Genomic DNA, 18,026 nt, shown 5'->3' with positions numbered 1-18,026 from the left:
CCCGATGTGGGATTCGATCCCGGGTCTCCAGGATCGCGCCCTGGGCCAAAGGCAGGCGCTAAACCACTGCGCCACCCAGGGATCCCCAGCCATGCCTTTCAACGATGATTTTAACCCAACGTGTTGGCACGTAGAGAACAGTATGTTGAGAAATACCGAGAAGGTGATTAACGGCAGCACTTTTATGGGCCGAAGGTCGGTCTCGGGGCTCAGGCTTTCTCCCTGTAGCCTGAGAAGTGGACTGCCCACTCTTGGGGCGCTTCAAGGAAACTCAGTGTGGGGAACCCGGATTACCCAGAGTTACCGGTTCAAGGACCACCTGTTAGAAAGGTAAAGGAGCATTTTTAAGTAGATTTCATTCATCTGGCTGCTGTCGACAGCCTGTTCTGTGCAGGAAACACTTTGCTGGGGATGTGGTCAGGGCCAACGTAGGAACTTGGGAGATCAGTATCCTGGCTGTTCTACAGTCACAACGTCGTTCACAAATGCGGAGACCTCACAACTGTTATTATAAAACGTGAAGTATACCTGTAGCACCAACCAACCAACCAACCAAACAAACACGCAGAAACAAACCAGTAAATCCCCCGGGGTGGAAAGGCTTTAAACCGGGTTAAAAGCAACAACTTGCTGAAATAGCCAATAATACCCTCTCTGACCCTGGAGGCCCCCGAGCCTCAGACTTTCCCTTATCAGCCCAATTTCCTCATATTAAATTTAGACAAAAATAGGACATCGTCATGGAAAATCAGCACATTTGTGAATTATAAAATGATCTGAAAGTGTTAAAAACACAGGAGATAAATCAATTTTGACACCTCGCTTTTTGGTTGACTTCGTAGCCGTTGAACTTGCTGAGCTGAAGTACATTTCATAAGAAGCTGCTTTATTTATAAAGATCAGACTACGATTTCTCTTATTACGTCTGGGATAAGAGTCGAAGCCAGGCAGGGGTTATTTTGGGTGACAATTTCCAGCCGCTGCTTTCCACACGAGTGAAATAATGTAAATTAATCGTCACTGCCCCTGGATGCATTGTGCAAGTTCCCTTAAAAAAAAATAATAAAAAGAAAGTGTCCCGAAAGCCCCATCAATCATCTATCTTCGAATTTTTCCCTCCGCACACTGTCACAACTCCACACTATGACATTCTTTTTCACTTCTGTTTAAAGCAACCACCTTGGGATCCCTGGGTGGCGCAGCGGTTTAGCGCCTGCCTTTGGCCCAGGGCGCGATCCTGGAGACCCGGGATCGAATCCCATGTCGGGCTCTCGGTGCATGGAGCCTGCTTCTCCCTCTGCCTGTGTCTCTGCCTCTCTCTCTCTCTCTGTGACTATCATAAATAAATAAAAATTTAAAAAATAAATAAATAAATAAAGCAACCACCTTGTAAAGAACAGGTTTTCAAACCGGGGATTAGGGAATTGATTATGTGGTGACATGGTGCTCCTGACATTTCATGGAGTGGGAGGAAAGCGGGAATTTTAAAGTGGATGAATCACCAGGGGATTCAAGCTGTAGCGCATGGCTTATTCTGAAACGCGACGCTGCGCGGCTGCTTTTTGAAGGCCAAATGGTGGAGAAAAACTTATTTCAGTGACTCATAGGGAGCAGGGAGCGGGAGATGGGTGATGGGTGACTGAGCCGGCGGATCCCTGCTCTGAGAAGGGAGTTAGCTCTCTCCTGGCCTCTGAGGGGCTCTCGGGAGAAGCCATCTCGCCTCCGGCGTGGCCCTGCCCAGTGTCTCCTCTGCCGGAGCCGACGGGATAGATAGTCTTCAAGTTGAGAAGAGAGATTGCTTTCTCACAATCTTTTGGTCACTAGCTCCATTTCTAAGTACTTGCTAGGTACAGTGAAAGATGTTGGGGTTCCTACATTGGGGCCAAGACGTCTCACGAATCAAGTGGTATTTGGAAGGATCTTGTCCTTGATCGGAGGGACAGAGATGAGGCTGCCGATGTCCCTTGAAGCCCCATCCCCACCACATCTGAGCTCACCTGCTTGAGCCTGACCTTAAGCCCTGACTTGATGAATCCCTTTTGAAGTAAGCCTAGTCTGGGGAGCCTTTGGTCACTTACTACCCAGAGAATCTTGAGGCACGGGAGGCTAATGTTTGTTGTCAGGGCAGCCCTAGGTGCATGGTGAGCGCTCATTAGAAGGGGATTTTCACCACCTGTTGGGCTGTTGGTGAACCCCACGTGTGTCATGATCCTTCATTCTGGACCACTCTGGAGCACAGCTTCCTTCACCAGCCCCAGGTGAGACGCAGAATCCTGCAGCAAAGTGGAAAGCTGCTTCTGCTTTCCTGGGCTAAGATTGGGCAAGCTGAGATTTCTAGAATTTGCTTTTTAAAATAGTTTTGATAGAGCTCTGAAGGCTGCCAGGGGTTCACAGGGGAAAAGGTTTTACCCAATGAGAAACCACTCTGTTGCTCTCACTAATTTGCTGACTGTTGACCCAGCATGGATTCCTACCTCTTGGCTGCGGGTGGCTGGTTGGGGTCTGCCACAGTCACCTGTTGATTTTGGCTGTTCGGCCCTCACGTCTGTTTTTTGAGGGAGGGATCTCTCTTTTCTGCTGGGACATACTATTCTTTGCCCATGTGGATCAAGCAAACTGATAATGTGCATAGATGGAAGCCACGCTACAGCTAAGATGCCTGTGGGGAGGGGAGTCCAGGGCTGTTTCTAGGGGGGCTGGCAGACTTGGGCATTCCAAGAAATCCATTTCCTCTGTGCCGAGCCTGATTCTTGGCTATCAATGCCACGAGGTGGTGTCTGAATCTCTCCACAAGAAATGTGGAGGGATGTGTGGTAGATTATTCACAAAAATGGTCACAATTCTCCACCTCTCCCCTCCACCCACCCACATTCTTTGTGATGTGGTTTTTCAGCCCCTCCCATCAAAAGGTAAAGTCTATTGCTTTACCCCTTGAGTCTGGCCTGGATTAAGTCTTGCTTTGGCCAATGGAGTGTGATGGAAGTGATCTCGTGCCAGTTCCAAACCTAGGCCTCAGGAGTTTTTGTAGTAGGCTTCTGGTCTCTCCCTCTGTATCTCCTTCCACCTCAAAAGCCTGCTGTGTCCTTGTGAAAAAGCCTAGGTTCATTGAAGGATGGGGAACCCTGAAGAAGAGAGCCTGGCTGTCCTATCTGAGGCTATCCTTAAACAGTCTATGGCCAGATGACCCCTAGATAAGTTCGAGAGGTCAGCCAAGACAAGTAGGTTGTGTACCACCCCTCCCCCCCTGCAGCTTCCTGCAGACGTGAGAGGGAGCCTGGCTGAGACAGGAACAACCCTCAACTGACCTTTAGAGCAATGACAAATGCCTGATGCTTCAAGCCACCAAGTTGTAGGGTTGTTTGTTATGCAGCAAACACTAACTGCTACAGATGTCATTGGTTAGGTTTGCTAGGCACTAAACTGGTTGCTGTGGTAAAAAGTGGTCTAACCATAATTTATCTCCACAAGTCCCACGAAGCTTTGGGAGGTCACTGACTTTGAAAATGCAAGGTATTCTTGTTGCTATGGATACCCCCATTGAGACATCAGAGTGCAAAGAGAGAAACCTAGTGTTGCCTTGACAACAGGTTTGAAAATCGGAGTCTGGTAAGGCAAAGACTAGGGGGAGAAATGAGGGAAAATAGGAAGAAGCAGGAAAGGGGGGAAATTAGGCTGGCAAAGCTTTCCCCCAAACCACAACTTGCCTCCATGTAGTTGTCAGTCTATTAGAAGCAAGCACTGCTGAATGGGGGCTATAAAGTGAGCAACAGGAGGCTCTTCTCTTTTCACGGCCCATCCCTGCAGCGGGAGGAAATTGCACAGCCAAGGAGCAGCATGCAGCACCGTCAGTAAGTGCTGCCTTCAAGAGCTTGCAATTTGCTCTCAACCAAGTTTCATTCCAGGAATTAGAGTTTGCCCAAGCTGGAAGGGGTCTTAGAGCATCTGCTCCCTTGCTCATTCTCTCTTCCTGCAGAGAGGGAAACTGAGGCTCACAGAGGGTAAACGCCTGCTCCAGGTTACACATAATGCTGGGATTTTGGTCCTGGTGCAGGGGGTGACTGCTCCAGCCCAGGAGCCAGTCAGCTCTGGGTACATGTCCTTGTGACACTGTTTACTAGCTTTGTGATGCCACGCAAACCGGTGACCTCCTAGACCCTTTCTATGAGAGGTCAGCCTCAAAGGTGGGGGTAACCAGTGAGCTCATGCATGAAAAGCACAGCGTCCAGCCTGCAATGAGTTTGCAATAAGCAGCTTGCTCTTATTTTTACTGTAATCATGTTACCCTGTCTCTACTTTTCCGAGTCATGGAAGGAACACCGGGGAGGCCCACCAGGACCCCAACTCTTCCCCCGGAAGGCTTGATGGTGCGTGTTATAATGCCCACTGCCGTCATCTGTCTCTTGCAGCTGGATGTCACAGCTGGTAATCTTCCAAGCAGCTTCCATGTCCTCCTCACAGGCAGGCAGGAGGATGACACAGCTTCATTGTCTCACTGTGTCAAGGAGGACATCACCTGAAGTCCCCAGGAAGCTTCTGTGTGCCTGAGGGCTGAAGCCCAGCTCTCCTGGCACATCTCCATCCTCCCATATGCAGCTGCCCTGCAGAACGGAGCAGCCACACAGATGGCCCAGATGTGGGGTTTAACACAGAACAAGAGGAAGGCAGTTTGGGGCATCTGTTAATGAGAGAAAATCACCATGCATGGAAATCTTATGTATGGCAAATAAATGGTGGGCAAATACCACTTACATATTCAGAGGCACATCCTGTCCAACCTAAGCAATCCCAGCTAAGTAAGAGCTTGTTAAGGGATGAGGAGGATCTCTCTGTATGGCCTGGTGTGATCATGGACAGGAGGGACCCTCAGAGGTCTAAGGAGATCGCCACGGGGCGGTGGGCAGGCTGAGCTGCTGTGGAAGCAGGGCTCGCCTGGTGTGTGGTGTTTGTGTGGAGGGTGGGTTTGCAGATCGTATCAACAGCCCGTGTGCAGCACCTCAGCGTGGAGGGAGGGGCTAGAAGGCAGTGGTGGCACATGGGGAGTCAAAGACAGGGTGGACATGGGAGGAAGTGGGCTCCCCAGTAATGTCTGGGAGGGCAGTGGGCTCCCCATAAGTGCTGGGGTCAGTAAGCAGCAAGCAGCAGAGAGATCTCGTTCTCCAACAAGTGTCTCTGACCTGGGCATTCGCTCACCAGAGCACTTCTGGGTTCTGATCAGGCTTCTCACTCACAGAACATAAACCAGATTAAGAGGCTCTGCAGAGCATCTTTGAAGTGGGTGCCAGTTGAAAGGATATTGAAGGCTGACTTCTAACCAGCTTAGGCAGGACATGCAAGAGCCGGCAACACAGACCTCCCTTGTGCCAGGAGCGCGTGCCGTCCACTCCCCACGAAGGTCAGCGGCGTCGGCTCAGGTGTGGGGAGTGAGGAAGGGGAACGAGTCTGCTGCAAAATAATCTGTGTTGGTGGCAACGTCAGGAGGTCATCCAACAGCTCAGGAAAAATAAGCTTTCCTCCCATAGCTGTGCCTTTTGCTAAGGCCCTGAGGGGGAGGCAGACCCAGGGCTGTCTGTTTGTGTTCTATAACGTCAGCCTCCAGGTCATCGCTCAGGCCCCATCGGCAAAGAAAAATGGTTTCTGTGTCGGTGGCCTTGTCTGGCCTCGAGTTCATACAGGCGGGCTGGAAGCACAGCTGGGTACAGATTCTGATTTTGAATAAAATTGTCGCCTCTTTGTCCCTTGGCAACATCCCCCAATGCCATGTAGGGTTGTTTTTGTGTACCCGGCTCGCCATCTGTCTCAGGGTTAGCAATCCAACTTCTGTGATAATTCAGGCTCTACAGCCATGATTGGTACTTGATCTGGCTTTTATTGACTCTAAACCCACAGCTGGGGATTAGATGCAGCTCAGCCAGTGCTGCCCTGTGGTCAGAGACCTCTTTGGGCACAGCATGTCTGGGGGCACCCTCTTCTTCCACTGGGCCTCCCATCTGACCAAGGAGCTTACACAGGGTGACATGGAGCTTAGACTTAGAGAAGATGAGGCTCAGGTGAAGTCACCTCCCTCCGAAAGTCAGCTTCCCCCCGTAGAAGGGGATGGTCCTCTTGTGAGGCTCAGTCTGGTGTGTAATGGCTGTCCCCATAGCTCACACTGCTCTCGACTGCTCCTCACCCTTGCTCCCTTGCTGGCAGAAACTCTGCTGGGTGGAGGATGTGTTCCCATCCCCAGGCAGGGGTTAAACTCTGAGCAGAGTCCTTCAGCGTTGGCAGATCCCAGTCCTCTGGCCAGGGCTAGCTTTTGGGGGAGCAAGCGTCCCAGGCCTGCCTGCTGAGGCACTAGATGATGTCTGCTGGGGGCTTCTGGAAAAGGCTCCTCTCAAAAACAGATGCAGGCAGACATGACTCTTTTCTTTGACTGGAGATTGTTGGGACTGGATGTGATGCCTGAGATGGCACCTGCCATCTCTTGACAGTTACAGCCCGAGGACGAAGCTAGTGCTCCAGGGATGCAAGATCAGAGGGAGGGAAAGAACTCAGGTCCCACTCAGGACCCTGGATTTGCCACCCTTGGTCCTGGCCTGCTGTAGGGCCTCTTGGGACTCAAGATAACCCCAACACTAACGTTTCAGCCATCATGCAGGGCTTGACTGCTGCTCTTTATTGCAGATTGGTGCATTGTAAATGTCCTGGTTTTGTGAGAGGGGCTGCAGGTGATTCGTGCTCACCACCCCAGAATCTGAGGAGCCCTTTGCATTTGCCCCCCAAGACAAAGTAAGAGGTATTGGTGTGAGGGTTCTGATGTGCCATCCCAGGTATGCCAAGGAGCTGGGGGGACGGTCAGGAAGATGGAGGGCCGTGGCCATCATCTCCCGGAAAAAAATGTGAGTGAGCTGTTTATTAGTTTCTGCTTTCCCTAACCATTTTTCATCGACTCGCATTTGGGTACTGCATTGATTTTAATCTAAAGCCATGAGTGCAGTAAAATCTCATTAATTCAGGCCTCACCAATTTTGAAGTGATAATTTAAATTGGGGCCAGGCTGAGGGTTGGCTGGAGTGGGAGCAAGATGGAGAGCAAACTGTTTTTAAGGACTTTTGGCTCACTAGGTGGATGCAACAAGATGCTTCCAATTACAAATGAACCTTGTGTGTTCAAGTTCAGCAGGAACCGTACTTGAAAATCAATCCATCAACAAATATTTATTGAGTGTCCCTGATGCACATGTCCCTGGCTGGCATAACACACTTTGTTAGAAGTTACTTCTAATCATTACCTATGCTGAAAAGTAATGGATTTCTTTAGGAAATGCAATTTCTTAAGCGGTCTGTGTTCCCATCTCTAGCCACCTACCCCACGTGGGCGTGCGCACTTGGCTGCTGCCTGTGTACACTCTCCAGCCACGTCGATCCTCCTTCCCCACAAGCTGTTTATAACCTGATGTTACTCCTATCATCTTGAAAAACAGGGGTGAAATTTGACCCCATATCTTCTTTCACTGCCACCCCATTTCCGTGTTCTCCTTGAAGCCGCGACGTCTTCAAAGAGCCAACTGTTCCCCTTTGCACCTGGTCCTCCATCTTCCTTCAGTGAAGTTCAGCCTTCATTGCACACCCTGAAGACATGGCTCCTTTCATGCTCCCTGGGAGCTTCATGTGGGCCAACTCCATGGTCCACCCTCAGCCAGCAGCAGGACGTGGTCTACTTCCCCCTCTTTCTGGAAATCTTTCTTTTGTCTTCTAGGGTCAGCTCTTTCTTAGTGGTCTACCGACCACACTGGTGGCTCTCAGTCTTCTCTGTTGGATTCTTCTCATCTGGTCTCTGGTGTTGACATCTCCCTCCTGGTGAGTGCACTGTGCTGTGCACCCACAGCGACATAAGCATGGGAGACGTTTGTTCATCGTATCCAGCCTGAGCTAGATGCTGGGCATGCAGTATGAATAGGCCAGACGTGTCTTCTGCTGTCCTGGAGGCCTGCTGGCTACGTGTGTGTGCATAGGGTGTGCCTGTGTACATCTGTGTGTCAGGAAATAGATGATAAGCAAGTAAACAGCTCCATGAAAAGATGGAGAGAGGGACAAGTGCCACGAAGAAAATAGGGTGATAGAACAGTTATAATAGGCAGTAGTCTTCAACACTGCAATTGCACTTTTTAATTAGGTGTAATTACATAAGGCACAGGTCAAACTATGTACAGATCTGAACTGCACAGATTGAACATGTTCACTTTGGTCAGTGTACGCAGCCGTATCACCGACACCCCTACCAGAAGACACTTTCACCACTCTAGAAAGTCCTGTGTCCTTCCTGTCAGGCCTGGAAGTAGTCTTGTAGATAAAGGGTCAGAAGAGGCCTCTCTGACGAGGTGGCCTCTGAGATCCTGAGAAGGAGAAGGCAGTCGCCACAGGAGAGCCAGGCTGTCCTGATGTTGGGAAACCAAGGGGGCCATGTGGCTGTTGGGGAGCAGATGAACTGAAGCGAGAGCAAGGAGACCACATAAGGCCTGTGGCTCCTGATGCACCTGGCCTTCAGTCCACCTGAGAGGTTGGTGGCCCCTGGGGTGTCCTGCAAAGGCAGAAGCAGGGTGACCAGGTAAGCAGTGATGCAGCTCAAACTGTGAAGGAGTAATAAGTGGTCAGATTCTGGATGTATTTTCAACAATTTTTATTTTGAAAGAATTTTAGGCTCACAAGAAGGTATGAAGATAGTAAAGAGAGTTCCTGTGGACCCTTCACCCTGCTTCTCCCGATGGCAACTTGTGGAGCCTATGATAGCATTCATCAAAACCAGGAGACTGACCTTTGAGCAAGGCCATCAACAGGCTGCAGCCTCACTGAGGTATTGCCTGTGTTTGCACGCACTTGTGCATGCGTGTTTAGTTCTACCTCATTTCATCACATGTGGATTCATGTGATTCTAACACTACCTCCCTGTCCTGCCCAGCAATTGCTGTGATTGAAGACGGAGGGCTGTTAGAATGCCGGGCAGCTTCGTGAGCTCGTTCCCTCCTTGTATTTTTCCGACAGGATGTGAACCATTATAGCTGTTGGACGATGTGTGGGTTTTGAAGTGTGAAAGGCCCCCTCAGTTTCCAGGATGCCCTGAACTGCTGAACTGTTTTGGCCCTGGCACTCTGGGCAGTCACCTGATGTATCGCCTTCCATCCTACTCATCAGTGGGTGAGTGCCAGGAAATAAGTTTGGGGCCTTTGGCTCCTTTCCTCTGCTAATGCATGAGGCAGGCTTCATAAACGTGCCCTGTGGATGTTTCTGTACTTGAGCCTCACCGAATGTACAAGAGCATCTTTGAAATGCAAGGTGCTTTCACGTGGACTTGTCGATGGTGTTGGAAGCCACTGGTAGCAGGATTAATCCAGAAATAATAAATGCTTCAGATTCACTATGGGTGGGGGAACATCCATGACTTTGGGGTTTTATTTTTATTTTTTTAAGTTTTTTTTAATTTATGATAGTCACAGAGAGAGAGAGAGAGAGAGGCAGAGACACAGGCAGAGGGAGAAGCAGGCTCCATGCACCGGGAGCCCGATGTGGGATTCGATCCCGGGTCTCCAGAATCATGCCCTGGGCCAAAGGCAGGCGCCAAACCGCTGCGCCACCCAGGGATCCCAACTTTGGGGTTTTATGGGTTACGGTTGGTTCTTAGCAGGAGGTCCAGGGTTTCACGGGTGGTTTTCCAAATCTCTGCTTTTGAGACTCGGGACCCAGTGTCCTGTGTCTGACATTTACTCCTGGTGTGACAGAGGCTGTTACTAAGCTCTGGGTGCCACAGCTTCCTTGTCTGCCATGAGGACTGGAAACACTCTCATCTGGTTGTTGTGGAGCCCATAAGAAGTGAGTGTGAAAGTGTGTAGCGCACAGTAGGTGCTCAGCAAACATGAGCTTCTGAATGGGCTTCCTTTTAAAATGCTCTTTTCTGCAGGAGAGAGGGTAAAGAAATGCTACATTCCCAGGGCCCACCTGGCAGCAGCTTGGGGTGCTTCCCAGTCTGGGGTCAGTGGCGGAGGCTCCCTCCTCATGCTTAGCAATCTGATCATTGAGGCTCAAGGTCACCAGATACTTAACGTTCACCTCTAGCCAGAGCCTTGGTTTCTTCGGAAGGCAGGAAGCACAGTTCCCATAACAAGGATGATTCATGCTGCTTATTCCCTCTGTGAAGTCCATGCCATCGGATGCTGTGCTCAGCCCCCACATGCATCAGCTCGGCATGAGGCAAGCACCGTCATATCTCACTGGACAGAAGGGTAGGTGGAGCCCATTGCTCTCTGACACACGGCCGGCCCGTTTATCTGGCTCCCGAAGCCTTGACGCCCCCGGCCCCACCGCCCCGGGCTTCCTGCTGCCGACTCTGCTCTACACCCTGCACAGCGTCCCTAGTGGTGGCCCCCCCCTGCTGGCCGTCCACTTCCCAGCCCTGTGCATGTACTCCTCTGGGCATCGGAGCAAAGAAGGGAGGTGTGCTCCGTGGCACGGGTGGGACTTTGCCAGTGGGGTGAGGGTGAGGGGGCTGTGTGTGCAGCAGCAGGAGGTGTGAGGCCGCACGTGTTGCTGTGGGCAGGGACGGCCTTGCAGACTCCTTGCTCTCTGGGGCGTGAGGCAGATTTATCTCCCACCCAGGCATGGCAGGGGCCTTCAGAACGCCTGCATTCTTCGTGCCTCATTGAATTTGCTCTTTTTAAAATGGAAACCATTTTTATTGTACTTTTTTCTGATTATAAAAGTGATACATGATCATTGTAAAGAATTCAAACCACACAGGAAGGCAGGAAGATGAAAATTAAAATCCCTCCAGTTCCCTCCATGGAGTGGTAACATTGTGGTCGGTCTTCTGTGGCATCTCACGGCGCTACACACACAAACGCCCCATCGTACGAGCAATTTAGCATAAATGGGAAGATCATAGTGTGCTGTTCTCTAACTTGCTATTTTTCCACCCAATAATGCGATAGAGACATCTAAGTCAAAAATGTAAAGTTAAAAAACAAAAAAACAAAAATGTAAAGTTCTATCAGCATTTTAAATGACTGCACTGAATTTCATTGTGTGTCCCTTAATTTAGCTGGCTGATGTCTTTTGTTGGGGATTTAAGTATTTTTTTTGTTGTTGTTGGGGGGCATTTTCTTGTTTCGACAAACCACCTTGTATACACATATTGTGAATCTGTTTGATTACGTTGTTGGGCAAAAAAATTCCTAGATGATTAACCACTATGCCAATTGTGCCAAGCTGGACTCCACAAGAATTTGACTGTTGTATGTGCCCATCAGCGGGATAGGAGAATATCTGTCTCCATCACCTTTGGCAACTCAAGCGTTGCTAATACTTTACCATGTTGTGAGTTCATTTTCACTAGATCTTTTTTTAAATTTTTATTTCTTTATTTTTTTCACTAGATCTTCTCTTAATGTTCTTCTCCAGGTGAAGAATCTTTTCATCCATTCCTTGGATATTTGCATATTTTCTGGAAATATTTTTGCCAACTTCAGGCTCATTGTTCCTTTCATACTTATTTGTAAACCACTGGATGGCTAAACTGGTGAATTCCCTCAAACCCTCTGCAAATCCTCCACTCCATCTCAAGTATGCCTTGACTGGGAGAAGGTGAGCCAGTTAGGGTGACACGCCTTGCAGGCCCCAGTGAACCAGGCAAAAAACCCTGGTGCTTGGAGGTTCTGCTCTGCTGAGGTCCCCAGGGCCTGACAGGGGCCCCTTATGCTCCTAACCGCAGCTGGAAGCTTCTCAACTGATCTGTTAGGGCCTATTCAACCTCTCTTCCTACACGACTTCTGTGGGGTCACCTTGGGTTGTTGCTCTGTTTGTCTTTCCAGTAGGAAAACATACCTCACCTGTCAAGCTCTTGCCCAAAGTCAATTTTTAAGATGATTTAAAGTAATGTATGCTAACGCAGATCTGCACACAGGCACCTCCATGTAGAACCAGACAGCCCTGCCCATGGGCGGTCCGGGTGGCCCTATGTGTGGCTCGGTTTGACAGTTGCCAAGCAGGAAGAGAGAACCGAAAACATCAGTTTATAGCTATGAATGCAGGGCTGGGTGCACAGCAGGGTAGACCAAGGCTGGGTGAGTGAGGGGTGAGCACGTGTCAGAGGCTGGGAGCTGGAGGAGACTTGAGAGCTTATCTCCCTTTGTTCTTTCATTGAAAGTTTGGAAAATGGGGCTAAGAGAGGAGGCAGGCTAGTGCCCAGAGCCCATGCTGGCAGAGACCTTACATCTCCTTCTCTTCCCTTAGGCTCTGCCTGACTTCCATTGTGCTTGTCCTTGGGTTCCAGAGTTTACATGGTTACTGCAATGAATTGTGGCTCACAATCAGCAGGAAGATCGGGGCCCTGATATGGGGACAGACGGCAGTCCAGACTCTCCTCGCTGGTTTCCACAGATGCCTTGGGCATGTCTTGGGGTTAGCTCTATGCCAACTTCTCAGTGGTTTTGGGGAACCCCCGACTCCTTCAACATGGACAGTGATACCTGGAGGGTAGTGGCACCAATAGCCAACAGACCCAGGCCTGAAGTGCCCCCTTAATCCACAATGATCAGATTTGCTCACTTGGTTATCTACTTGTTTCTTGCCTAACCTCCTTAGAGGGAGTGTGCCCAGCTTGCTCAGTGACTGATGTAATCCAGCACCAATAACTGGTGCTGGCATCCAGAAGGAGCCCAATGATTGCTGAATAATGGAGGAACTCTATTGGACTTTTTGTCTACTCTTTTGGCCTTTAAATGGATAGAATTTGTGACTTTTGTCTTCAGGCGGCCTGCTCTTGGAACCTGAACAGCAAGACACTAGGCTTCCCTGCAACCCAGCAAGCAGGAGAGAAAACCTCTAATTTTACTGTGGGCCATGCCTGGAAGGCAGGTGGTCATCCACGTTTCAACCCAAGACCTGCTGTTTTTTGTGGAGCTTGGCTCCCTAAAGACTGACTCCCAGCCTCTCTCTGCTCATCTGTACAATGGGGCTGGGGGGAGCCTCTGGCTCCCTGCTCTCAGAGCTCTAGAGCCCCACAGCTTGGGTGGAATCTCAGCTTTCTTATTAGGTGTATCACCTTGATACTTTGGTGCTTTGTGCTTGTTTCCTCTTCTGCAAATGGGACAAAAAAGAGTAACTGCTTCATAGGGTTGTGGCAAGCATTGAATAAGACTGCATGGAAAGTGCCCACTTCCGAAATTTGTGTCTCCATGCCTTGGGATCTCTGAGGTGGGAATAACAATCGTCCCGTGTTTGCTCCCAGGAGCATTTATTGGCTGTTTCCTGTACACCAACCATCTGGACTGCCTTCTTTCGGCCTACAAGCCCTCAGGAGTGACTACTAGTTGTCTTCTTGCTGACCCATGAGGAAAACAAGCTGCAGAGACTTGCCCAAGGTCACTGGCCTTGTTTTCAATTGCTGCCATTAGCAAATGACCATCTATTTGTCAGCTTAAAGCTGCAACCAGTTATTGCTCACAGTCCATTGGGCTCAGCTGGTCCTCTGCTCTCAGTGTCAGGTTGCTGAAATCCAGGGGTTGGCAGGGCTGTGTTCTTGTCTGGGGGTCCTGGGGAAGATCCCACTTTTAAGTTCATTCAGATTGTTGGCAGAATTTAGTTCCACATGGATGTAGGACTGAAGTCCTGTTCTTATTGACAGGGGCGGGGGTTGGGGACATCCTCAGCTTCTGGAGGCCACCCACACCCTTTGGCTCCTGGCCCCCTTCATGCCAGCATTGGTGCTTACATCTTTCTCATGCTTCAAACCTCTTTTCCCTCCCTGCTGCTTTATCTCCTGAGTTCTTCCTCTGCACCTTGGCCTTCCTCTTCTGCTTTGAAGGGATCCAGTGATTACATTCGCCTCACCTAGATAATCCAGAATATTTTAATTAAAAAAAATTTTTAGAGGTAGCAGCCATCTATTACTGCGCATCATGGCTGCCTTCAGACCGCTGGTGAAGCCCAAGATTGTTAAAAAGAGGACCAAGAAGTTCATCCAGCACCAGTCAGATTGATGTGTCAAAATTATGTGCAAAAGTGCAACTGGAAGAAACCCAGGGGCACTGACAATAGGGTGTGCAGATTCAAGGGCCAGATCTTGATGCCCAACACTGGTTATGGGAGCAATAAGAAAACAAAGCACATGCTGCCCAGTGGCTTCTGGAAGTCCACAAAGTCAAGGAGCTTAAAGTGCTGCTGATGTGCAACAGATCTTACCATGCAGAGACTGCTCACAACTTATTCTCCAAGAGGCAAAGCCATTGTGGACAGAGCAGCCCAGCTGGTCATCAGAGTCACCAATTCCAATGCCAGGCTGCACAGCGGAGAAAATGAAGAGACAGCTTATGTGTGTGTTATATGTGTTAATAAAACTATACATTTTTTAAGGAATAATTTACTTTAGAAAGAGAGAGAGCCTGTAAGCGAGAGCACGAGCAGGGGGAGGAGCAGAGGGAGAGAAGCAGACTCCTGGCTGAGTGGGGAGCCCAGCATGAGGCTGGACCCCAGGACCCTGAGATCATGACCTGAGCTAAAGTCCAGAGTCAGACACTTACCTGACTGAGCCACCCAGGTGTCCCAGAATTTTTTGAAGTCTCAGCCAATTTGGTAATCTTCAAGGCTGTCTGCAACGGTGCGTAGACTCCCGTTTGATTGGTAATGGGGGCCGGGAATCTTGGGGGAGAGCTTTGGAATTCTGCCTTCATGGTCTCCCAGAAACTAAGCGGTGGGGAGAGACTCAAGCTGTGTTCTGTGACCCTGGAACCCATGCTACCTTCTCCCACCCTGCGTGTCTTGCACTTGAGTTGGTGCTATACCTGTGACTGTCCTTTGCGGTAGATACTGTAGCTCCCTCTTGAGTTTGGTCCCCAAACTACCCACTCCCATGAGCTTCCATTCTAAGATGTGTGTGGCCCATTCTAGAATGACATGTTGGAATTCGACCATCTGCTTCTCTTATTCCAGCCGACTCCAAACTCCCAGAGGGCAACATGCCAAGGCTTGCAAGCTGTACCTCTATGTCACTTTTCCGGTCTCATAGCTGAACACCTGGTCACCTCTATAAAAGCGAAACTTCCTATCTTCTCTTGGAGCTAGAAATGGCCTTATGACTAACTTCTGGACAAAGAGCTGTGAAAGCAAATGAGTTTATACACCCTCCATGTCAAGCCCTTACGGGGAAGGGTGTGACCACCTCCTGTCCCTAGGTCCACCATGAAAAGAGGTGGTGCATCATCTTGAATTGTGTGGGCGGGGCATCTGCCAGGGAGGCAGACCAACCAGTTAAAAGCAGCCTGGGTTTTTGACTGTGCATCTGCCATTCATCCCTGGACTGCCAGTGTTGGGACTGTTACATAGCAGAAAACTAAACATCCATCTTGCTTATGCCTCTGTAATTTTTGGATGTCTATTATAAAAGTGCAAACTTCCACCCCAAGACAGCAGTATCCAGATTGTTGACATGTCATACATGCTAATATGCCTTTCATATGTTCCCAATAAACCCTTCTTTGGAGTGAATCAATGAAGCATAGTATACAAGATAAAAATATCTTGTGTTTTCCACTACTTTTTTCTATTAGATGTGATAATTCACTATTTCTGTTTGCTGGTGAAGTTGGGATGAAGAACTGAGAGGGCAGAGATGTTACTTATCTCTGGGCTGTAAAGGGAGGTCAACCTCAAACTCAGCTTTTTCAGATTCTTTTAGTGGCTCAGACTTTGCAAAGCTGCTGTCCCCAACCGCTCCCCACCCCCCTGACATTTCCTTTAGCTCCCAGCAGTTAGGCAGAGGCCAGGAAAGCATTCTTGTGCTGAGTGGGGTTGTGAGGATACAGTCCACCTGTGGCTTGCAACCTTTTGTTTTCAGCAGCATCACCAACACGGTCACATCCTGGCAGTCTCCAGGCAGATAGGAGGAGTGCTCTCAGAACATTTGCAGTCACCCAGTGCCAGGTGGAGGGGCCTGGCAGTGCCTGTAAGTTCCCCTGGGTGCAGCTGTGTTATTCTAGGATAGGATCTGACACTGCACCAAGCCCCAAGCCCTTTGTTTTAAGGCTTGCCTCATCTCTGCACACCCCCTCTCCCCAGTACTGAGAGCCAGGCCCCTCTGTCCTTAGCCATCCCAAACAAAATTGCTAGGGCCTATATTTTGCACTTTACCCATTGGCTACCTGCTTTTAGAAGTGCATTATTTTCAAAATTCCAAGTGCCAGGTGTTAAATATGTATCAATTACTCAATGTGTTTAATTGGAGGATTAATGCTGAGATACAGTAAAGTATTTAAGGATACATTACATGTATTATTTTAAAACTGTGATTAACACCGATTTTGGAGCATTTTGGAAGACTAATTAAATGATTGAAAACCACATTCTGGCATTACAGTGTTTGCTCAACAAAAGCATTTGTGGAAATTAGGTGTAATTGAACCACCTCATTATACAATTAGTTGCTTAATTCTGTCTACAGGCATCTGAGGTCATAGGATGAAGTTGTGGTTACTAGAGCATGGTTGGGCTGTAGGACAGGTTTATGCACTTTCCAGGGTGCTGTCTTCTGCTGCCACTTGTCCCCCTTGCCACCCTTCTCCAGTCATACTGACCTTCTTCCTCTTTTCTCCATCCCCATCCCCATGCTTCTTTGCACCTCACTGCATCTATGCTTGCTCTTCTCTCTGCCTATGTGGCCATCATTATTGCTGTTCCTTTAATTTGATTGGTTCTCACAGGCACATGGTAGATTGTGCTTCACTTCCTGTCCCCTGGAAGTTAGGCAGCCCAAGTAATTTGCTTTGACTAAAGTAACATGGGCAGATGGACATGTGTCATTTGTGGGTAGCAGATTTCACAACCTGTGTGGAATTTACCCCCTTCCTTTCTTTTTGCCATGGCAACTGGAGATTTCTAGACAGCGGCTTCTCCATCAACCTTGGGTCTTAATATGAGAAAGATACTTTGGTCTACCCTGTATGTATGCATATGAAGTATAAGTTAGAAACTTATACTTTATTGCTTTATGTAACCAAGACTTCAGGGTTGTTTTGTTTTGTGGCATAATCTAACTTCTCATGCAGATACAGTCTGGGACACTTCTTCCTCATTTTACTTTGGTTGATGGCTTATTTTTCAGACTATTTTCAAATATCCTGTCCTCAGAAGGGTTCTCTTTGTCTACCTCCCTCACAGCCATTCTTGATATTTTTAAATTTTATTTCCTTCATAGCACTTAAGGCCATCTGACATTATTTTATTTATCCACTTATTGCATTTCATTATTTCTAAGATGAACATTTTCACATGGACAGTATTTCTGAAATGAGAATGATCTTATGGTCCACAGAGTGTCATGAAGGCCGTGACACAGTTGAATTGTCTGTGCTTTGTACGGACCTGAAAAAGCCCAGCATCCAAGCCTGACATTCCCTTCTGCAGATACAGAGCTGATCAATGTCAGCATCCTGGAAGATCTTGGATTGGATGGTGAGCCCTCCTGTAACCTCTATGAATGTCATGGCTGCAGGGATGGAGTGAAGGGTCTGAGCAAATCATTTCTGTTTGGTGACACTGCTGAAGTGGGAACCGAGGCAGAAAAACAGTATATAACTTTAAAGTCTGCTGAGAGCCCCGTGTTTATGACTTTTAATCCTTTTATGGGTTCTTTAAAGAAATGCTACATCATCAGTGCTATGGATGAATGCACAGAGGATGAGAGAATGTGGAAAAAACCCAGACATTGATGAGTCTGAGTTGAAAAGTGATTCAGAAGAGTTGGACTCAGTATAAAGAAGTTTGAGGAATAACAACCAATTTATTTCCCTTGTATTTTCATTTTTATGTATGCACAATAGTAATATGTGATAAAAATCTGTCTAATTAAGTCTCAAAGAACTCTTTCAATAAGTAAAATTAAAAATTCTAAGCGATAAGAAAGCATTGTGTCATGGTTTAATTGGCAGCTTATTTTTCTTTCATAGCGGAACAAAAAATAATGGTGCTTCTTGCAATTGTGTGTCTTAGAGTTGATGAAATGTG

The sequence above is a fragment of the Vulpes lagopus genome, chromosome 18 (genome assembly GCF_018345385.1).
Source record: "Vulpes lagopus strain Blue_001 chromosome 18, ASM1834538v1, whole genome shotgun sequence".
In the NCBI taxonomy this organism is placed as follows: domain Eukaryota; kingdom Metazoa; phylum Chordata; class Mammalia; order Carnivora; family Canidae; genus Vulpes; species Vulpes lagopus.
The sequence above is the reverse complement of the archived record's forward strand: the minus strand, read 5'-3'. Positions refer to the sequence as shown.